The sequence below is a fragment of the Suncus etruscus genome, chromosome 10 (assembly GCF_024139225.1).
Source record: "Suncus etruscus isolate mSunEtr1 chromosome 10, mSunEtr1.pri.cur, whole genome shotgun sequence".
Lineage (NCBI taxonomy): Eukaryota > Metazoa > Chordata > Mammalia > Eulipotyphla > Soricidae > Suncus > Suncus etruscus.
This window is the reverse complement of record NC_064857.1, coordinates 96365352-96389224: the sequence shown is the minus strand read 5'-3', so window position 1 is coordinate 96389224 and position 23873 is coordinate 96365352. Positions and strand designations below refer to the sequence as shown.

General features: G+C 45.4%; 1 pseudogene; it reads right to left on the bottom strand.

The window, feature by feature from the left end:
• Window positions 1–10915: 10915 nt before the first annotated feature.
• Window positions 10916–15990, bottom strand: LOC126020275 (jupiter microtubule associated homolog 1-like; annotated as a pseudogene).
• Window positions 15991–23873: the final 7883 nt, after the last annotated feature.

Here is a 23873-nt window from a genome sequence, read left to right as displayed (position 1 = left end):
AACGCCACTGTGCTATCTCTCCGGGCCCTATTTTTCTTCTTAATTTTATAGAAAAATGCAGAAATATGAGGTAAAACAAAGTAATACATGTCCCAAGTTTCTATAAAAAAGTCTGGAGCCCTGATCTAAAAAATTTTAAAAAGGGGGATGGCAGTTTTTTCTTTTTGCATAGACACAGCAAAAATTGAAGAAAATAGAAAGGAAATGACTTTGGCCTAAAAACAGGGTGTCTCTACACATGAAGCACATAAGAACAACTACAGGAGCATGGAATTGTGGCACAAGTTGTAGGGTGTCTGCCTTGCATACACTAACCTAGGACAGACCGTGGTTTGATTCCCTGGCATTCCATATGGTCCCCAAGCCAGGAGCAATTTCTGAGCACATAGCCAGGAGTAACCCCTGAGCGTTACTGGGTGTGCCCCCCAAAACAAAACAAAACAAAACAAAAAAGATCAATGACAGGCTCTGAGCATAGTAAGTTGTGTGGTGTAACCCAAGACCCGCCCATATCTGGGAGGAGTTTTGGGAACCGGATAATAGGTGTAACTACCTGCAAGACCTCCCATTTCTGGGAGGGGTCTGGAAAAGGATAGATAAACCTCTGAGCCAGGGGATTCGGCCCTTTTGCCGTTTCTCTCTTGGCCCGGCTTGGCTTCCTGGCTTTTGAATCTTTGGGCCGCATGGAGCCCAAAGGGAAGATGGCTAACAGGAGATAAGATGCAGGGCTAGCAAAATATTGCTGAATGCTTGAAAGGTTAACATAGGCCACACACCTGTGGTGGCTAGGGCATAAATAAAGATGATTCTTCCTGAAGCCTGCGTGTGAGTGAGTTTTGATTACGCCGATTACCTGGGCCTGGAATCCGCCAGCTGGATGGGGATGAAGCCACGTGGCTGGGGCCTAAGCACAAAGGCCTCCATCCATCGCCATCCAGCCCCATCGTTAATTATTTAATGCAACATCTGGCGCTCCGAACTTTGACCTGAATCCTGGACCCAAGAAACCAGCAACAATGGTAATATTTCTGCTTTTCAGTTTAATTTTGGCTCTTTTCGGGTGCACTAAGCCCAAAACACTGGGCCACGTGCAGCCATGTTCAAACATGGCCGTGACCCCTTCTAGGGAAACAAGGGCAATTAAAACAAAAGAGGTGGAAGCTTGCATCACCTCCAGCCCAGGCCCAGGCCCAAAACTAAAACTTTGTTACAATAAACAAAAACCTGGGCCTCTTCAAAAACTTATTAAAAGTCTAAATTGGAAACGGAGGAGAAAAAAGACTGTATTAAAAATGGACTGATTTTCTGAAAATGACCTTTGGCTTAAATTTGGATTTCGACTTTGGAAATTTCGAACTGAACTTTTAGTTTAAATCACTTGGAACTCTGAACATCCAAAGTGCTCCCAGAGGGGAAAAAAGGCAGCGGTGAAGCCCCTGCGGCAAAAAGCTCCAAGCGGCAAGCTCCAAGCAGCTCGGCTCGGCTGGAATCTCGGCTGGAATCGGCTTGGCTGGGCTCAGCTTTGCCCGGAAAAGCGAAAAACCTGAAATCCTCGCTCCAGATCACAAACCGGCAGCGGAGCCTGGAACTACGGAAGAAAGCCACGTGGTAAAATCAGCGTGGGACAAAACATCTGAACTTTAAAAGTTTAAAGAAGCCACGTGGTGAGATCAACGTGGGACAAATTAATCTAAACTATGGTTTTAGGTGTAGAAAATTAGTGGGTAGTAATATTTTACTCATAGTTGGTAATGGAATAAGTTTTAATTAGTTAGTGGTTAAAAAATAAAAATATAAGGGAGGTAATACAGATTAGCCCATTTTAACATCTAATTTCTAACCACCTGCATCTTTGTCTTAGTCATTTTCTTTATGATTTAAATGTGTTTTGTTGTCTTGCAAAGTTAATATTTTCAATTGCAAAATGTTTTACTGTGTATTTTAATGTACTTAGCCTGTTTTTAAAATGTATGTTATGCATGTATGCTGAAGTACTTGTGTATAGAAAAAATATAGGAACAGTGAAGTTCCCCCAATATAGTTTAAAAATATAGGAACATGAAAGTTCCAAAATAGTGCTTGGTAAAAAAGCATTAATAGAATTTTAGGTTACAGGTGTAAAGTATATTTTGCAAATAATATGTTTTTGAAAAGGGCTGGTATATTAATTTTCACTTTATTTCGTTGGCGCATGAAAATATTTAAAAAAGGGGGAAATGTGGTGTAACCCAAGACCTGCCCATATCTGGGAGGAGTTTTGGGAACCGGATAATAGGTGTAACTACCTGCAAGACCTCCCATTTCTGGGAGGGGTCTGGAAAAGGATAGATAAACCTCTGAGCCAGGGGATTCGGCCCTTTTGCCGTTTCTCTCTTGGCCCGGCTTGGCTTCCTGGCTTTTGAATCTTTGGGCCGCATGGAGCCCAAAGGGAAGATGGCTAACAGGAGATAAGATGCAGGGCTAGCAAAATATTGCTGAATGCTTGAAAGGTTAACATAGGCCACACACCTGTGGTGGCTAGGGCATAAATAAAGATGATTCTTCCTGAAGCCTGCGTGTGAGTGAGTTTTGATTACGCCGATTACCTGGGCCTGGAATCCGCCAGCTGGATGGGGATGAAGCCACGTGGCTGGGGCCTAAGCACAAAGGCCTCCATCCATCGCCATCCAGCCCCATCGTTAATTATTTAATGCAACAAGTTGTATAACCCCAAAGTCTTTCTTCATGAAAAGTTCTCCTCACTCACGGTTGTCGCTGGCAGGCTTCTTTTATTAGAGATCTTGGTTTTTGCACAGATCCTATGTGAAGTCAAGGTATCATGGAACGTCTCTGGTTTCACCTCACCGTTAGGTGGTGAGGCAGGGAAACCTGGTATGAAAGCAAATTGTTCCTGTTTCCAAATTGTCAGGGTCTCATATGAACCTACCCTGGAGCAATTCAGCGCCAGGGCATCATTAGGACCTTCCCTAGTAGAAGTTCAATTCCTAGTGCTGGTGCAGAAAACCATGTCAATTCCAAAGACTAAATCCATGGTTCAGGGGTGAACAGTTGATGCCCAATTGACTGAAGCCTAATTCAAGTTACTATGGCAAATGTTCAGTGTGAATGCAATATAAAATTTAGGGATTCCTATCCCTATCCTACTGGATCCTATCCTTATCCCTATTAGATAAGAACATTCTATACCTAAGATTTTGCCATTTTAATGTGCCTATGCAAAGGGGAACAATGATACAATGTCACACGATTCTACTGGTAGATATGGGGTTAAAATAACAAGCTAAATAATCCCTGTAACCTAGTTTTTACATGACCTCAGAACCTAAGAGGAATTTATCTACTAGGATTTTCTACAAATACAAAGAAGGGACTGGGAAAATTATATCTACATAAAATGTATCTGTGGATATAAACATTGGATCATATTAGCAGGCATAATCAAATGGAAAATGAATACATTAGAATATTTGTCAAGACATTATCACAATAAGCACTGTATTTGGAGTCTAATAATATAAAATAGTACTATAATGCAAAACTAGGAGCGACCCAGTTTTTTTTTTTCTGATAGTTTTTTTTTTTTTTGGGCGGGGGGCGACATCTGGCAGCGCTCAGGGTTTACTCCTGACTTTATGCTCAGAAATCGAAATCGGTCCTGACTCAGGTGTTGTATTAAATAATTAGCGATGGAGCTGGATGGCGATGGATGGAGGTGGATTTCTCTCCGTGCCATTCCAGTCCACGTGGCTTTGCAACCTCCATGCAGTTGGCGAGTCCCAGGCCCAGGTGAAATCACTCACTCACACGCAGCCATTAGGAAGCATCAGCTTTATTCATGCCCTAGCCACCACAGGTGTGTGGCCTATGTCATAACCTTTCAAGCATACAGCCATTCTAGGCTTGCCCTGCATCTTATCTTCTGTAAGCCATCTTCCCTTTGGGCTCCATGCTGGTCAAAGACCAGAAGGGAGGGGTCTTGGGAACCGGATAGTAGGTGTAACTTTACCTGCGAGCCCCTCCCATTCCTGGGAGGGGTCTGGGAAAAGGTAGATAAGGCTTGGACCAAGGGAATTCGGCCCTTTTGGCTCTTTGCCCTGTTTGCGCTGCTGTGCGCTTTGGCTTCTGGGTTTTTATGTTCTGGTCTTTGACCAGCATGGAGCCCAAAGGGAAGATGGCTTACAGAAGATAAGATGCAGGGCAAGCCTAGAATGGCTGTATGCTTGAAAGGTTATGACATAGGCCACACACCTGTGGTGGCTAGGGCATGAATAAAGCTGATGCTTCCTAATGGCTGCGTGTGAGTGAGTGATTTCACCTGGGCCTGGGACTCGCCAACTGCTTGGGGGATGAAGCCACGTGGCTGGGGCCTAAGCACAAAGGCCTCCATCCATCGCCATCCAGCCCCATCGTTATTTATTTAATACAACACTCAGGGACCATATGAGGTGCCAGGATTCAAACCACCGTCCATCCTGGGTCTTTCAGCCCCTAGTTTGTTTTTGGTTTTGGTTTTTGGTCTTTGGACCACACCCAGTGACACTCGGGGGTTACTCCTGGATATGCACTCAGAAATTGCTCCTGGCTCAGGGGACCATATGGGACACCAGGGATTGAACCATGGAACCAATGTCCATTCCTGATCGGCCGCCTTCAAGGCAAATGCCCTATCACTGTGCCATCTCTTCGGCCCCGTAGTTTGTTTGTTTGTTTGTTTGGTTTTTGGGTCACACCCAGCAGCGCTCAGGGGTTACTCCTGGATCTAGGCTCAGAAATCGCTCCTGACAGGTTCAGGGGACCATATGGGGTGCCGGGATTCGAACCACCGTCCTTATGCATGAAAGGCAAACGCTCTACCTCCGTGCTATCTCTCCGGCCCCCAGTTTGTTTTTTTTAATAAGTTTATACAGGTTTGTGGCCAACTTGTGCTGAGTGAGTTATGAAGAGTATGTGCTTCCTTTATGCCTCTGTCTCTCAACTGGTAATTTTCATAATATTCCAAATGCTTTCACTGTTGTTACGTCTGCCGGGGTGATGTGTGATCAGAAATCTTTTATGTCACTACTATAATTATTTTGGAAGTAACTGAAGGTGGAGTGGAAATAACAAGAGAATGTTAATTAAAAATGGGGCTTGAGGGGGCCGGAGCGGTGGCGCAAGCGATAAGGCATCTGCCTTGAACAAGCTAGCCTAGGACGAACCTCGGTTCAATGATAGCCAGTGACACTAAGGAGCATCATCGGGTGTGCCCCCCCCCCCAATGGGGCTTGAATTGTGAGCAGAGGCCATCAACACAGGCTGAGAATTGAACAGACAAGAAGTTACTTCTCAGCATCCCTCAAGAAAGGGTACGGAAACTTCTGGAGAAGATGTTGTGAAGATTGTTGAAGTGACAACAGAGGATTGAGAATTGGACATAAATGAAATTGGTCAAGTGGTGACATGCTTTGTGGGGATTGACTCCAGTTTGGAAAAAGTTTTACTGTGGACTAAGTGCTATCAAATAGTATGGTCTGCTGCAGAGAGATGGGTCAGAAAAGAGAGTCCACTGAATAAGCAAACTTGACTGTTGTCATATTGGTGGGAGTTGGGTACAGGGAGATAAAACCCAGGGCCTTTTCTGCTGAGTCCCTTTCTTTTTTCCCTATTGTTGTCTTGTTTAAGGAAGTTACAGCACCCATAGATTTCAACAAACTTCATCCTGATCCATTAGCACCATCACCCCAGCTAATGGGTTATCTGTGACTCACTCAAGTCTCACATGATTATCAGCATATTTTAGCTATAAAGTCTGGGGGATTTTTGGTGTGCTGGTTGTGGATCCCAGGCCCTCAGACATGTAAGGCCTGAGTTCTATCACTGAGTTACAGCCCCACCAACTATAAAGTTACTTTTAACTTAAGGGAAGTACCTACATTGTTTTATTTATTTTTAATATTTTTTTGCAGGGTCCACACCCATTAGTACTCAGAGGTTACTACTGACTCTGCACTCAGAAGTTACTCCTGGGCCAGAGCGGTGGCACAAGCAGTAAGGTGTGTTTGCCTTACTCATGCTAACCTAAGACAGACGGCGGTTCGGTCCCCCAGCGTTCCATATGGTCCCCCAAGTTGGGAGCAATTTCTGAGTGCATATCCAGGGGAAACCCCTGAGCACCACCGGGTTTGGCCTCAAAACAAAACAAAACAAAACACCCGAGACAGACCACGGTTCGAATCCCGACATCCCCTATGGTCCCCCGAGCCTGCCAGGAGCGACTTCTGAGTGCAGAAACAGGATGCCATCCGGTATGACCCCTAAACAAAAAAGAAAGAAAGAAAAACAAAACAAACAAAATAAAGAAAATACTCCTGGAGGCTTGGGGGACCTTATGGAATTCCAGAGATCGAACCTAAATTGCCATGTGCAAGACACACCCTACATGTTGTGCTATCTCTCTGGTCCTGTTATTTTTTACTTAACATTTATTTTATTTATTTATTTATTTATTTATTTATTTATTAAATAACCGTGAGATACAGAGTTAATAAGTTGTTTACAGTTGAGTTTTAGTCATACAATGTTTCAACATCTGTCACTTCACCAGTGTTCATTAACCAGTATCAGTTTCCCCAGTTACCTACCCTTCCATCATCTCTCACCCTCAGACTGCTTCTTCTTTGTTTTGTTTTTGTTTTGGGGTCACACCCGGCAGCGCTCAGGGGTTACTCCTGGCTCTTGGGTCTACGCTCAGAATCGCTCTTGGCAGGCTTGGGGGATCATAGGGGATGCCGGGATTTAAACCACTGTCCTTCTATAGAAGGCAAACGCCTTACCTCCATGCTATCTCGTTGGTTCTTTCTTTCTTTCTTTCTTTCTTTCTTTCTTTCTTTCTTTCTTTCTTTCTTTCTTTTTCTCTTTCTTTCTTTCTTTCTTTCTTTCTTTCTTTCTTTCTTTCTTTCTTTCTTTCTTCTTTCTTTCTTTCTTTCTTTCTTTTCTTTCTTCTTTCTTTCTTTTTTTCTTTCTTTCTTTCTTTCTTTCTTTCTTTCTTTCTTTTTTCTTCTTTCTTTCTTTCTTTTTCTTTCTTTCTTCTTTCTTTCTTTCTTTCTTTCTTTCTTCTTTCTTTCTTTTTCTTCTTTCTTTCTTTTTCTTCTTCTTTCTTCTTTCTTTTCTTTCTTTCTTTCTTTCTTTCTTCTTTCTTTCTTTCTTTCTTTCTTTCTTTCTTTCTTTCTTTCTTTCTCTCTCCTTTTTCTTTCTTCCTCCTTCCTTCCTTCCTCCTTCCTTCCTCCTTCCTTCCTTCTTTCTTCTTCCTTCCTTCCTTCCTTCCTTCCTTCCTTCCTTCCTTTCTTCCTTCCTTTCTTTCTCCTTCCTTCCTCCCTCCCTCCCTCCCTCCTTTTCCTTCCTCCCTTCCTCCCTTCCTCCCTTCCTCCCTTCCTTCCTTCCTTCCTTCCTTCCTTCCTTCCTTCCTTCCTTCCTTCCTTCCTTCCTTCCTTCCTTCCTTCCTTCCTTCCTTCCTTCCTTCCTTCCTTCCTTCCTTCCTTCCTTCTGTTGTCAGATTGCTTCTATGGCAGGCAGTTTTCCTCTCTTCCCCCCACCCCCTATCTCTTTGTGGTGCCAGGGAGCAACCAGGTCTCAGGCAGGCAAGGCACATGTTTGGCATCCAAGTCACATCCCCAGAAGATGCTGGTCGTGAGTTAAAGTTTAAAAGCTTTAAAAGATTCATTTTGGCAGTGCTGCCCGCTCGGCTCCACTCCACTCCTCCCTCCTCCTCTTCCTCCCTCCCTCCCTCCCTCTCTCCTTTTATCCCTCCCTCCCTCCCTCCCTCCCTCCCTTCCTCCCTCCCTCCTCCCTCCCTCCCTCCTTCCTCCTCCCTCCCTCCTCCCTTCTAAAAAAAGGGGGGCAGAGAGATAGCATGGAGGTAGGGTGTTTGCCTTGTATGCAGAAGGTCGGTGGTTCTAATTCCAGCATCCCATATGGTCCACCAAGCCTGCCAGGAGCCATTTCTGAGCATAGAGCCAGGAGGAACCCCTGAGCGCCCGTCGGGTGTGACCCAAAAACAAAACAAAACAAAACAAAACAAAAAAAAAGAATTATCTTGTAGTCTCATCATTTGTTTGTTTATAGGTTTATAGCTGTTTCTAGTGTGGTTTTTTTTTTTTTTTGGGCCACACCCGTAACGCTCAGGGGTTACTCCTGGCTATGTGCTCAGAAGTTCCTCCTGGCTTGGGGGACCATATGGGACACCGGGGGATCGAACCGCGGTCCGTCCAAGGATAGCGCAGGCAAGGCAGGCACCTTACCTTTAGCGCCACCGCCCGGCCCCATTTTGTTTGTTTGTTTGTTTGTTTTCTAGTGTGGTTCTTAAGGGAACCGTGTAGTGCTAGTGCTGGGGCTGAATGCAGGCCAGAGTCCAGTCACTTGAGCCATCTCCCTGGCCTTATGTTCTTTTGATTCACCATCATCTGATATTAAGAACAATCACAACGTCTGTGTTACTTCTTTTTCTTTTTTTTTTTTTTTCTGCAGCATGCATGTTAATGTTCAGGGTTACTCCTAGCTTTGCGCTCAGGAATCACTCCTGCTGATGCTCAGGGGACCATATAGGATGTTGAGGCATACACCCTCCTTGCTGTACTATGGCTCCAGCCCCCTGGATTTCACTTTACTTTTTTTTTTTCTGGATTCCATTTTAAACTGTCAAGGCAACTGCCTTTGTGGAACTGAGTATTTTTTTTATTTACTGTCTTGAATATCTCATTAAGGCCACTACTTCTGCTAAGCTTCTACTCCATATTATATTGTGTAGATGGACTCACTCAGAGACTTTTATAAGTTTTTGTTTCACTTTTTTGTTTGTTTGTTTTTTAGATCACATCTGGCAGTTCCAAGGACTCATTCCTGATTCTGTGCTCAGAAATTACTCCTGGGGGCCGGTGAGGTGGTGCTAGAGGTAAGGTGTCTGCCTTGCAAGCACTAGCTAAGGAAGGACCACGGTTCGATCCCCCGGCGTCCCATATGGTCCCCCCAAGCCAGGGGCAATTTCTGAGCGCTTAGCCAGGAGTAACCCCTGAGCATCAAATGGGTATGGCCCAAAAAACAAAACAAAACAAAACAAAAAGAAATTACTCCTGGTGGAACTCAGGGGACTCTATGCAGTGCCAAGGATAGAACCCAAGTTGTCATGTGCAAGGCAAGAACCTTACCTCTGTATTATTTCTTGGACCCTGTTTTTTGAGTTTTTTCTTTTCCTTTTTTGATTGTTTTGTCTTTGGGCACACCTAACAATGTTCAGAGATTGCTTCTGCCTCTATACTCAGGAATTAATCCTGGTGGTGCTGGGGGTGGGACCATATAGGATGCCAAGGATTGAACCCCAGTTCAGCTGCATGAAAGACAAGCACCTTATTCACTATACTATCTCTCTGGTCCAACTTTCTGAATCTTAATGGCAGGTAGGCTAAGACAAAATGGAAAGCACTGATGAGTAACACAACCAAATGTTTGCAAAAGGATAGAGACATCCTCTCATTACAGACTTGGCATTTTGAGGTGCCTAAGTTTAAAAGATTAGTCACGTTTCATCGAGCCTTCATGTTCTCTCTCGCAGTGGTCCTCAAACTATGGCCCGCGGGCCACATATTGTATTTGTATCTGTTTTGTTTCTTCATTGCAAAATAAGATACATGCAGTGTGCATAAGAATTTGTTCATAAGTTTTGTTTTCGCTATAGTCAGACCCTTTAATGGTCTGAGGGACAGTGAACTGGCCCCCTGTTTAAAAAGTTTGAGGACCCCTGCTAGTGAGTTGAGGTTCAGAACAGAAGGTGAAACCCGAAGTCTGGAGAATCAAAGGGCCCAGGTGTTGAGGCTCGCTCCTAGAGCCTTAGAAATCGCTCCTGGCAGGCTTGGAGACCTTATGGGATGCCAGGAATCAAAACTGGGTCCATTCCGGGTTGGCTGCGTGCAAGGCAAACCCCTACTGCTGTGCTATCTCTTTGGCCTCAACTGACAAGGTTTTGATCCCCACAACCCTTATGGTCCCTGAGCACTGCCAGAGGAATCCCTAAGCACTGAGCAATGCCAAGTGTGACCGCTCCTCACCCTCAGACGAAAAAATGCTATCAGGCTGAAGAGATAGTACAGGGCTTAACTTGCACTGAAAGTGCTCTTCTATCCTTGGCACAGCATAGGATCCCCTTGAGCATTAACTGGGTGATCCTTGAGCACAGAGCCAGGTGAGTCATAGGCACCTGCTAGGTGTAGCCCAAAGATGCCCCTGTCAAATAAAATTAAAAAAAGTTTTCTAAAAAAAGGACAGTATGGTAAAAAATACACAAAGACAATAGGAGGACTAGTCCATGGCAGGAAGTCTGCCACAAAGAAGGAATAGGGGAGTGCAGTGAGGGCAGAGACGGGACCACATGACAATGATAGTTGGAAATGATCACTCTGGACAAGAACTGGGTGCTGAAAGGAGATAGAGTTATTTGCATGATACCTCTTCAGTAACAATATTGTGAACCACAGTTTTTGAAAGGAAAAAAGGAAGGAGGAAGAAGAGAGAGAGAGAGAAAGAGAGAGAGAAATATATGCTATAAAGGCAGGCAGGCAGGCAGGCAGAAAGGAACCGGAGAGATAGCATGGAGGTAGGGCATTTGCCTTACATGCAGAAGGACAGTGGTTCGAATCCTGGCATCCCATAAGGTCCCCCGAGCCTGCCAGGAGTGATTTCTGAGCGCAGAGCCAGGAGTAACCCCCTGAACGCTGCCGGGTGTGACCCCAAAACCCAACCCTCCCCCCAAAAAAAGACAGGACATAAATTTAGTGCTTTTTTTTAATGCAATAAATCCAAGAGATATCGTTAGATTGAGGTTTGTGCAGACAGACAGACAGATAGACAGACAGACAGACATGCACACTGACGGGCCCAGTCAGTCGAGCTAACCCAGGACAAGGCTGGACTTGCCACCAGACGTGTTTCTTCGAGATGGTTCTGGGGCTGGTGCCACGGGGCTGGGTGGCAGGCACGGGCTTCTCTTCAATCTGCTCCAGGCTGGCCTGCAAGTCTGCACCCATGTTTTCATGATGTTCACCTTCTCCCTTCACCTCCAGGAAGTCTCTGGTACTTGCTTTGGACACGCTCCGGGTATGGGAGCCTGAGGACTCGGCTTCTTCTCTGCCCTCGCTGGCCTTGGCACTTGCTGACTTGGCCCAGGAAGGGGGTTCTCTTCCAGGACCAAGCTGAATCGCGGCCAGGAACCGCTGCAAGAGGATTCTGGGTGCCGCCTAAAAAAATATTTAAAAAATAAGTTTTCAGGGTCGGAGAGATAGCGTGGAGGTAAGGTGTTTGCCTTTCATGCAGAAGGATGGTGGTTGGAATCCCTGACATCCCATGGTCTCCTGTGCCTGCCAGGGGCGATTTCTAAGCATAGAGCTAGGAGTAACCCCTGAGCGCTGCCGGGTGTGACCCCAAAACAAAAAACAAACAAACAAAAAATAAGTTTTTCTGGGGAGATAGCATGGAGGTAGGGTGTTTGCCTTGCAAGCAGAAGGATGGTGGTTCAAATCCCGGCATCCCATATGGTCCCTTGAGCCTTCAAGGAGCAATTTCTGAGTGTAGAGCCAGGAGTAACCCCTGAGTGCTGCCGGGTGTGACCCCAAAACAAAAACAAAAAAAAATAATTTTCAGGGGTCCAAGAGATAACACAGCAGTAGGACCTTTGCCTTGCAAGCGGCCAGGACCAACGGTGGTTCAAATCGCAGCATCCCCATGCCTGCCAGGAGAGCCCTGGGCTAAGGGAACATGTCACTCACTCCAGCTCTTTGAGGAATGCTGTTTTCTCCCCTGTAAGTGAGGGTGAACTAGGTTAAGATCTTTGCCGTGTTGCTGCCACTTTTCAGACCTTTGAGAAAGTCGCAGAGAGAAACTCCCAGGGACCCTCAGTGGCCAAAGGGAGACCAGAACAAAGGGAGACCAGCTAATCTGCTGAGCCATGCATGACTCAGTGCCAACACAGCCTCTAGTGGTCTCATCACCCATCATATGACAGTGACAAACCCTAGCAAGGACACAAAGTGCTGTCAAGAGTACCCAAGTGATGCAAATGGCACTGCTTTCCTAAAGGCTCTGTGCTAACAATCAGAGAGAAAGGACACTGGATATGATTGCCATCCTCAAGGATTGAAAAATTGTCCATCAAGGGCCTCAAAGTGCATGTCTTAGGTGCCATGGCCCATTATGCTCAGGTGCAAGTGCCCAGCTCTGTCCTGTAGAGAAAAGGCAGTCATACACCACAGATGAGCACATGTGTGGCTCTGATTTAATAAAAAATGGATGTTGCAGGCAGAGATAGGGCACTTGCTTTACATGCAGCTGGCCCAGGTTAGATGCCTGGCACCATACATGAGACCTGGAGCTCTGCCAGAAGTGACCCTGAGTAGAGAGTGAATAGTAAACCAGTAGCCCTCAAACAAGAGAAAAAAAGTGAAAGGGAAAAAAATGGCCCAGTTCTTTGAACATTTGAGGCTTAACTGAATTATTTTCTGCCACTAATCATTGATATTGTCTGTCACATTTTTTTTTACACGTCAACCTACCTTAGTTTTAGTTTTTGGATTTGGACTTTTAATGGCTCTGGGGCTCACTTTGTTGTAGTATTAGGGGATGGCCCCACTTTTACTTCTTGCCCACCAATCTCCATCTTGTTTGTATCTTGTTTTTGGACCACACCTGGTGATGCTCAGGGGTTACTCCTGGCTCTGGCCCAGGCAGGGAGGGGTTCAGGGGTCATAAAAGATGCAAGGATTGAACCTGAGTCAGCAACTAGAAGGCAAGCACCCTACCTGCTGTGCTGTCTCTCTAGCCTTGAGTTCACCTGTTTTCTAAGAAAAACTCCTCCCTAGCGTTCTCAGTTCTGGTCCCTTAGTCTTTTTTCTGTGGCCCTCATTTATCTTATTTTTCCACCTGTGGCCCCCTGGAGCATCCTGGGGGTCTGCATGGGTTGAGAGCTGGGGAAAGACGGCTGAAAGCATCTGCTCCTGCTTGGGGGAAGGACTGCACCACACATGCAGGCAGGCCAAGAGGAGCAGATAGGAACAGTCCTATCCACAAGGGTCTTTCTCATTTGTTTTATTTTGGGGTGAGGTCACACTCGGTGCTGCTCAGGGCTATGTCTCTGTGCTCTGGAATCCATTCTCAAGATGCTCAGGGACCACCTGCAGATTGAACCTGGGTAGGTTCAGTGGAGGTCAAGCCCCCTACCTTCTGTTCTATCTCTCTGGCTCATCTTTTCCTTATCCTCAGTAGAACCACCATGTGCATCTATCTCCACCATAACTTTATCCACTCAGTTGTCACGAAGCAGTGTGTTGTTTGAAGATCTTGGCTGCTGTAAATAGTGTTGCAGAGGACAGAATTGTGCATGGATTTTTTTTTTTTTTGGTGGATAGTTTTTTTTCTAGATACTGAGGAGAGGAATTCCTTGATCATAAGGTGTTGGGTTACTGATCCTACCTTAATATTTGTACTCCACCCTAGGGTGTGATCTGGTGATGGTATGTTGGATTATTTCCTACTTGGTATTCTTCTCCCACCCTAGGGTGGGACCTGATTTTTGTCAATACAAGCAGGGGTCTGAGGAAGGCAAGGCAGAGGCTCATTCTTTGGTCTTTTTCCACTGAGCAGCATTCCATCTTAGGAGCAGAAAGCTTGGGTGGTTGAATTCCTTGCTTGTGCACTGGATTTCCTGAACCCATTCTTGTACCTCTTCACTGTGTGGATTATTTCTTGCATCAACGTTTGCTTCCAGGCCTGCGTCTCACCAGACACTCATTTTGGAGCCATAGGCTCCACTAACAGGTGCTCCACTAACAATAAGGTAGTTCTGTTTTAAATATCTGAACTCGTCTCTATTCTGTTTTTAATAGATGCTGGACTAGTTGACAGTCCCACTAGTCGTACTAGTCTGTACTTTTTGCTTTTTGTTTTTGGGTCACAACTGGCAGCGCTCAGGAATTACTCCTGGCTCTGTGCTCAGAAGTCGCTCCTGGCAGACGCGGGGACCATATGGGATGCCGGGATTCAAACCAGGGCCATCCTATGTTGGCTGTGTGCAAGGCAAACACCTTACCCCTGTGCTATTGCTCCAGCCCATCCAGCACAGGTTTTAAATCTCTAAGTAGAGTGGGTCTGGAGCAGTAGCACAGCGGGTAGGGCATTCACCTTGCACATGGCTGACCCGGATTCTATCCCTGGCCTCCCAGATGGTCTCCCAAGTATGCCAGGAGGAATTTCTGAGCTTAAAGCCAGGAGCAATTCCTGGACACTGACAGGTGTGGCCAACAAAACAAAACAAACAAACAAAAATCTCCATAATCCCACATGTTCCTCCCCCCTTTACATAATTATTGGGAAACTGAGTCACCCTAAACAGCAGATGAGGAGATAGAAGTGAGGAAAGTGAATAAAAGAATCAATAAAACATAAAGCAAGGAGGGGGCAAAGTGGTGGTGCTAGAGGTAAGGTGTCTGCCTTGCAAGTGCTAGCCTAGGACAGACCACGGTTCAATCCCCTGGCGTTCCATCTGATCCCTCCCAAGCCAGGAGTAACCTCTGAGCGTCATCAGGTGTGATCCAAAAACAAACAAAAAAAAGGGGGGAACGGAGAGATAGCACATGGTAAGGCGTTTGCCTTAGATGCAGAAGGACGGTGGTTCGAATCCCAGCATCCCATATGGTCCCCTGAGTCAGGAACAATTTCTGAGCATAGAACCAGGAGTAACCCCTGCGCACTGCCAGGTGTGGCCCAAAAACCAAAATAAAAAAAATAATAAAAATAAAAGCAAGGGAACAGACTTACGTGGAGTGTAAGGATAAAACTATACATCAAACAAAGTACATCAAAATGAATTTTCTCCATTTGGTTAATTAAAAAATATTAACAAGCATCTTGAAAAACGAGACCCATTTTGTGCTGTGATCTGGAATTTTTCCTGTCTTTTGAGTGACAACTCAAAGAATCCATCATGTCCCCCCAGCAAGCTCACTTTCTCCTGTAGAGGGTGGTGCAGCAGGCTCCAAGAAAAGAATGAAAAGTGCTCGAGGGTTCTGCCTGGCACAAGGGGTGTGTAGGGGTAAGGCTGTGTGATGGTCCTGCAGAGGAAGGTTCAGACTGGTGAGTCTGGCCAGAGAGTTTCTGTCCTTTCCTCAGAGAACAGCTGCACAGGAGGCCTTTACTTTTTCAGCACAACCCACTGTTTGATTAATCTCTGTTGATTTTCAGTCCAGATGACTTGGGCATGGAGTGGTGGAGTGATTGCTGGAAGTCTGGTAGGTAGTGAAGGGGGCTTGGAGCCCCTGTGATCAGGTCCTAGATGCTTCTACTGACCCTTGTCACTATGCTGCGGTGTCAACAGCATCTGGACCCTGATGAGACTATAATACCTGAACCACTTAACCTATCCTCACCCATGATCTCGTGTAGAATCTTACTTTTAAAGGACTATAAAGGAAATTCATATTTTGGGTTTTTGTTTTGTTTTTGGACCACACGCAGCAGTGTTCAGGATTTACTCCTGGCTCTGTGCTCAAGATCTGTGCTCAAAGATCTCTCCTGACGGAACTTGCGGGACCATATGGGGTGTCAGGGATGGAAGTCAGGCTGATTGTGTGCAAGGTAAGTGCCCCCCTTGCTATACCATTGTTCCAGCTTAGCATTAAGTATTATAGCAGGGGTGGCAACACGCGGCTCTCGAGCCGCATGCGGCTCCCGGCCAAAATGAATGCGGCTCTTTGCCTTTTATCATCATTTTATATACTGTGGCTCTTTGCCAAGTTTGGATCTTGTTCTGCTGCTTCTGCGGAGGGACCTCTGAGGAGAGATCTCCAAGCACGGAGTCCCGTCTCCCATCCCTCGGAAACAACTGCACGGGCCAGCGAGGGGGGACCCGTGTGTCACATGTTGGGTCACATCTGGCCGTTAGTTCTTAGTGTGGAGGATGCAGCTCACCCTCGCCATCACTGCAGGATTTTGACTCTCACTCAAAATGGCAAAATGCAATATGCGTTTTATAGATTATTGTTAAAATTAGATGCTTTTGTGTGAGTGTTTGTCTGTTTTGGCAGGTCACTGCGTGGTGTGGCTCTCTGACTCTCACAGTTTAAAATTTTGGCTCTTTGTGTCGAACTTGTTCGCCACCCCTGTGTTATAGGGACAGTGTAGAGTCTTTTGGTCTTAAAAACCTTTTCTCGGTACTATTTCATCTGTGTGTGTGTGTGTGTGTGTGTGTGTGTGTGTGTCTTTATTTTTTCTTTTGGTTTTTGGGGCAACAACCGTTTGATGCTCAGGGATTACTCCTGGCTAAGCGCTCAGAAATTGCCCCTGGCTTGGGGGGATCATATGGTTTGCTGGGGGATTGAGCCGCGGTCCTTCCTTGGCTAGCACTTGCAAGGCAACTTACCTCTAGCGCCACCTCACCAGCCCCGTCTTTTTTTTTTTTAAACAGGGAAGAAGGGCCGGAGAGATAGTACAGCGGTAGGGCATTTGCCTTGTATGCAGCCAAACAGCAGTTCTTTGTGTGTGTTTGTGTGTGTGTGTGTGTGTGTGTGGTTTTGGGGTCACACCTGGCAGTGCTCAGGGGTTACTCCTGGCTTCATGCTCAGAAATTGCTCCTGGCAGGTACGGGGGACCATATGGGACGCCGGGATTCGAACCGATGACCTTCTGCATAAAAGGCAAATGCCTTACCTCCATGCTATCTCTCCGGCCCCCAAACAGCAGTTCTAATCCCAGCATCCCATATGGTCCCCTGAGTCTGCCAGGAATGATTTCTGAGCTCAGAGCCAGGATTAACTCCTGAGTGCTGCCAGGTGTGACCCCCCCAAAAAAAGAAAACAGATTAAATTAAAAAAAAAAAAAACAGGGAAGAAGCTCACCAGGTGGTGCTCAGGGCTTAATCTGGGTCTTTGATCAGAAATTACTCCTGGCAGTGGTGTGGGAATCACATACTGGTACCAGGGATCAAATCCAGGTTGGCTACTTGCAAGGCAAGGACATCAACCCCTGCACTAACTCTTTGGCCCTTGTTCAGTGGTGTGCATATGTGCTCTCTCCATCTGTTTCTCTTCCTTTTATGTCTTTGGGGCCACATCACACAGAGCTCAAATGCTATTCTCTATTTAGTGCTCAGAGGGCACTATTCCTAAAAGTGCTGGGGGACCATACCGTTCTGAGGACTGAGCCTGGGTTTCTTTCATTTGCTCAGTCCACTGAGCCATCTCTCTGGCCTTGTGCTCAGGGATCAGTTCTGGAGGTGCTTGCTTATATGTTTACAGGAGATCAAACCCAGCTGGGCTGTGTTTAAGGCAAGTGCCTCACCTGCTATACTTACTCTTAGACTTCACAGTCCAGACTATATTTATTTAGTATTTTGGGCCACACCCAGCAGTGTTCAGGCTTACTCCTGGCATTGAGCTCAGGAATAACTCCTGGCAGGCTCAGAAAACCGTATGTGGTGTCAGAGATCAAACCTGGATGGGTCAGCCACAGGCAAGACAAGTGCTCTTACTATTTCTCCAGCACCCCATAAGTGCAGGCTATTTTTGGTTAAAATGTTAAAGGCAGGGCCAGAGAGATAGCACAGTGCAACAGTAGGACAATTGCCTTGAACACACCCAATCCAGGACAAACAGTGGTTCAAATCTCAGCATCCCATATGGTCCCTTCCAGGAGGGATTTCTTTTTCTTTATCTTTTTTTTTTGTTTGTTTGTTTTTGGGCCACACCCAGTGATGCTCAGGGGTTACTCCTGACTATGAGCTCAGAAATCGCTCCTGGCTTAGGGGGTCATATGGGACACTGGGGGATAGAACCGAGGTCTGTCCTAGGTCAGCTGCATGCAAGGCAAATGCCCTACTGCTTGTGCCACTGCTCCGACCCCAGGAGCAATTTCTGATTGCAGAGTCAGGAGTAACCCCTGAGCACCACTGGGTTTGACCAAACAATAAACAAACAAACAGAGGTGAGAAGGGACATTTTGTTGAAGTTATCTCAATGCTATGTTACAGATCAGCTGAACCTTTACATGGCTAAGTATATTACTTGTAATATACTAGGAAATAGGTTTGTTTTGTCTTAGTCAATAAATGATTACACTTTCATGGCCAAGGAGATAAAAATACTGTGAGCAGGATAATTCCATGAAGAGGATATCAAGCAAGGAGAGAAAGCCAGTAAGCCATCACAAGGGAAAGTTGAAGATTTTGTAATCAGGGCTCTCCAGTGTTGCACAGATCTCTCAGGCCAAAGTTCTGGCATGTGTTCAAACCTAAGAAAAAAGAGTGACATTCTTCATTAGCTGGAGATAACAAGAGGCATTTCAGAGGGATTTAATGCTGGGGAAGAGAGAGCAGCAAGCAGGGAAATAACCGTGAATCTGAACTCATTGAACTGATCAGTGCTGTTTACTGATGTTCAGAACGAAAAAGGACCTCATTGATTCAATCCCTGTGCCTTCGAATCCTTTCATTAAGCGTGTGAAGAATTGGCATGACACGCAAGGCCAGAAAAGAGTGACATCATGAAAGGGGGCCTCATAGAGGAAGTGAACTTTCCTGGCAGGAGCCCTGGGCGTATGTGAAAAGAACATTGAAAGCCGAGGGGGTGGGTGGTGGCAGGCGAGGGGCCACAGCTGTGAGGTGGAGCTGCTTGGAATTATGTGGCCGAGGCCACCCGAAGGAACTGGGATTCCAGGAAAGAATGAACCAGGGAATGGGACAGAGGCATGGGGGTGGAAGCAGCAGCAGCTGGGCCTGGCACCGGGCTTCACAGAGCCCAGGGGCTATTGTCCTTCAGACAGCAGCAGGACCCTTTGGGGAAGTGGTGTCCCTGGCTAGCTCACGCTGGGTTCCAGCCCTGAAGGGATTTCAAGGGGAGTATGAAAATAGGCTCTGAATGGAGGAAGATCCTTCTAAAGAAAAAGCAGGTGAAAAGGGGGTGCTCCTCAAAGATACCAATAAAAGAATCATAGGAAATAATGGGGGGGGGGAATAAAAGAGAAGTTTAATGATAGGGGCTTTTATGACAATAGGATCTACAAAAATCTTTACAAAACTATGTTTATATTTTTTATGAAAGACTTTAGACATCAACAAAAACAATAGTGAAGGGTCTGGAAAGATAGTAAAGTGGATAGGGTGCTTTTTACTTGCACGTTACTGTGGCTGACCTACTTTTGATCTCCAGCATCTCATATCCAAGCATCACCAAGAGTAATTCCTGAGTTCAGAGCCAGAGAAAGCCTGAGTATTGCTGAGTGTGGCTGAGTAACTCCTGAGCCTGCCAGGAGTTACTTCTGACCATCAAAAGTAATCCCTGGTGTGTGGCTCCAAAACAAAAATAAACGAAACAAAACAAAACCCCAAAAACCCTGTTCTTAAATTTTTGGCCTGGGTCATGCACTGCTGGAATTAAACTCAGGGCCTTTTCCTTTAAAGCCTGTGCTCTGGGCTTTAAACAAGCCTCCCCTGAAGGTATTAATATTTTTTTTGGATGGGGGAGATGTTTTGGGGCCATACGCAGCTGTGCTCAGCATTTACTCCCAACTCTGTATTTGGGGTCACACTGGTGCTTAGATTAATCCAGTGCCAGGGATCAAATCCAGGCCTTGATGCCTGAATGCCTTGATGAACTTGATGAATTCTTTCAAGTGAAATGGGACTGAAAACTCTGGGGGTTTCTTTTTGGAAATGGATTGGACCAAGTCCCCGCAACCTGGAATACCTAACAGTCCTTGCCTACCACCACCATCTTCCTGGCAGAGATAGCCCAGCTCCTAAGTCAAATTCCAAAAGATATTCCCAGGCTTGATCCAGGCTGTATGATACCTCTGTGGCACTCCCAGAAAACAGGGGCTAAGAGCCCCCTTTTCTGCATGAACTACAGTAGTTTAAGTGACTCTCAACAATCTCAGACAGAAACGGCTCAGCTCTGCAGCTTAACCTTATCAAACTTCCAAGCCACCAAATTTGTTTTAGATACAAATCCTGTACTGCATGGCTGTGTTCAAGATTTTTGTTTTTGTTTTTGAGTCATACCCGGCAGTGCTCAGGGGTTACTCCTGGCTCTAGGCTCAGAAATCGCCCCTGGCAGGCACGGGGAACCATATGGGATGCTGGGATTCGAACTACCACCCTTCTTCATGCAAGGCAAACACTTATCTTAATGCTATCTCTCCGGTCCCTGTGTTCAAAATTTATATATGGCAATATTTTATAGCAGTGTCAGCCCAATAGTGCCACAACAAATCTGATGGCAAAGTTACATCTACCAAGCTCAGTGAGCCTAAACAAGTAACACAGAAGCCTCAACTAGAGCCAACCACAGTCCAGTAAATCCTTAGACACTGACTTTAGTAACACCATGGAGAGATAGAACAATAATTTCAAATTGGCCCTTGTTGATCTAAGTTTTGATCATTTCATTGGCCTTTATGTTGTAAAAAATATGAAATAAATTTGTTTGTGCCTGCATAGAAGTAAGCTACAGCGATGGATGGGAGATTGGGGACACTGGTGAAGGGAAGGTCACACTGGTGAGTGGGATTGGTACTTAAATATTTAATGCTTGAAATGACTGTATTATGAACAAATTGGTAAAGTCATAGTATTAAAATAAAAATTATAAAAACAAAGCAATATCCCAGGCCTCCTGCATATGTTTCAACCTTTGAATGATATCTTCAGTTCAGTTCTTAATTTTGGGACTGTGTGACCGTGTATTTACTTCGAGGAACAGGCTTGCTTGCTTGCTTGCTTGCTTCCGTCCTTCCTTCCTTCCTTCTCCTCTTCCTTCCTTCCTTCCTTTTTTCCTTTCTTTTCTTTCTTCCTTCCTTTTTCTTCTTTCTTTTTTGTTTTTATTTTCCCTTTTCCTTCTTTTTTCTTCTTTCTTTTCTTTCTTTCTTTCTTTCTTTCTTTCTTTCTTTTTTCTTTCTTTCTTCTTTCTTTCTTTCTTTCTTTCTTTCTTTTCTTTCTTTCTTTCTTTCTTTCTTCTTTCTTTCTTTCTTTTTCTTCTTTCTTTCTTTCTTTCTTTCTTTCTTTTCTTTCTTTTTCTTCTTTCTTTCTTTCTTTTTCTTTCTTTCTTTCCTTCCTTTCTTTCCTCTATGTCTCTTTCTCTTTCTAAATTTGGCCCCAGGTTATATAAGTCCCAAGCCTGTTGAAAGTTCAGCCTTTAAGGCACAGAAGCCTTCTGGAACCTTTATGCCCTAAGGACTTCCCCGAGTTGCAGATGAGAAAGAGTTGACTGAATTGGCTTAAAGGCAGTGGCTCTGGAGGTGCTCTCTGATGTCCTGACAAGACTTCTCCAACCCACCTGGGTTTAGGCTGACTGAGAAGGAAAGTCTTGTCTTGCCATAGACTTGATTCTTGGTGTTTGCATTGACCAGAAGCCCTCATCTTTGCTGGGGTGGGGCAGACAGACTCATGTGGTTGCTGTTTGCATGTGGAAGGACTGGTCACCTACTAGGTGAAGGAAGGACTTCTCTGAGCTCAGCATATATAGCCTTCACTCACTCATGCAGCTGCTTATCTGTGTTCCCTATTTATCACATTATTTCGGTGACCTATCCGCAAAGTTCAGAATTACATGTAGTGCTGCAGCCTGGACTCAGCCTGTCTTACACCAGGCATGTGCTCTTGGCCCTGTGTTCTCATCTTTTTTTTTTTTTTTTTTTGGTAGTTTTTGGGTCACACCCGGCAGTGCTCAGGGGTTACTCCTGGCTTCATGCTCAGAAATTGCTCCTGGCAGGCACGGGGGACCATATGGGACGCTGGGATTCGAACCGATGACCTCCTGCATGAAAGGCAAACGCCTTACCTCCATGCTACCTCTCCAGCCCCTGTGTTCTCATCTTTGAAGAAGATATTGGGGTCCTGGTGAGCCCCATAAATCACTGTTGTCTTTATTCCAGCTGTTGGGAATCTAAAGAACCTCTGCTGGGGACAAGCCTTGTTCTTGGCTCCATTCTCTTTACTGTCCCCATTTTCTTTTCTTTTCCTTTTTTTTTTTTTTTTTTTTTTGTTTTTGGGCCACACCCGGCAGTGCACAGGGGTTACTTCTGGCTGTCTGCTCAGAAATAGCTCCTGGCAGGCACAGGGGACCATATGGGACACCGGGATTCGAACCAACCACCTTTGGTCCTGGATCAGCAGCTTGCAAGGCAAAGCCACTGTGCTATCTCTCCGGGCCCTGTACCCATTTTCTTGTGCACCCATTTCTTTGGCCAGCTGTCTTGAGTTTAATCTTATCATGTATATTATTATTATTATTATTATTATTATTATTATTATTATTATTATTATTATTTGGCAAGTCCTTTCATTTTTTTCCAGGAAAAAAAGGAAGTCTCAGCCAGTAAAGAACAGAGACTAGAGGGGGCCGAAGAGATAGCACAGCAGTAGGGCATTTGCCTTGCACGCAGCCGACTCAGGATCAATCTTGTTCAAATCCCTGCATCCCATATGGTCCCCTGTGCCTGCCAGGAGCAATTTTTGAGTGCAGATCTAGGAGTAACCCTTGAGTGCTGCTGGGTGTGGCCAAAAAAAAAAAAAAAAAGAACAGAGACTGGAAAGCAAGTCCAACCTTGCAGGATGAAGCGGCCTCTTCCCCACAGAGTCCCTCTCCCTAGAAGAGGCCGTGGAGGTGCCACTCACTGGCCAGCAGCACCCCCAGGGGCCTCAGGATTGGAGCAGCTTCTTGAAGCTATGGGTTGGACCTGCTGTTGAAATGCCTCCAGATCAGTAATCCCGTGATAGAGTCAGCTGCTCTGGGATCCTGGGGAGCAGATCATGGCCAACTTCTTCCCAGTTCTCCAAAATGAAACCAACTCACAGCAACTCTGATTTCTGGACAGACCTGTTCTGGCCCCATCTACAGTGTGGCTGGTGTGCCTGGGGACTCTGCTTCAGACAGACAATCACTGCATTAGCTGGCTTTGCTTCAGAAAGACAATTACTGGGTTACCTCGGTGGGTCACTCATGGCAGAGGACCCAAATCGGGGAATTGCCTCAATGGACTTTGATTAAAAAAAAGTGTGTGATGCTCCAGGTAGAATTTCATCACTCCATTAGTTTCTGTGCTAACCTTCAAGTTTTGTCATTGATATATCTATATTTTATTTTATATTTTGGGGCCACACCTGTTTGGCTCTGCACTCAGAAATTACTTTTGGCCGGCTCAGGAGACCATAGGGGATGCTGAAGATCCTGGGTCAGCCACATGCATAGCTCTCCCTGCTATGCTATTGCTCTAGTCCCTATCTCTATATTTTAATATTCACCATTGAATCCACTGGCCAGTCTTTAATCTCATCCTCAAATATAGTTTCAGAATTTATGAAATCATGAGTTTGACGTACAGTGGCTTTTTTGGAGGGGGGATTATGGGAAGGGCCTCCCATATCATTTTGATTGTGCTCAAGAGACTTTGGGGTCCCATAATTTTTGAGCAACGAGGTTGACAGTTCAATGCAAGGGCACAAGGATGTGGTGCTGCTCAACCCTTTCAGTGTGGGAACACATGTATTCAGGACATTTAGGGTTGTGCTTGGTGATGTCTGCATGGACACACACACACACACACACACACACACACACACACACACGCACACACGGATTAAAATCATTCCTTGCCAAGCCTGCTTCCTAGCTGCTATACTCTCTCCTGGCCCCGTGGATATATATTTTTTTGTATTTTGTCTGTAGAAGAAAGAACTCACTGTAACTCAGTTATAGAAAATAGTCTATCACAGAATCAATTCTAGTGTCTCTTGCTATTTGAAAACAGTGTTCCTATGAAACTGTGAGTTGAAATGATGCAAAGAAAATAAATTATCACCATTAATAATT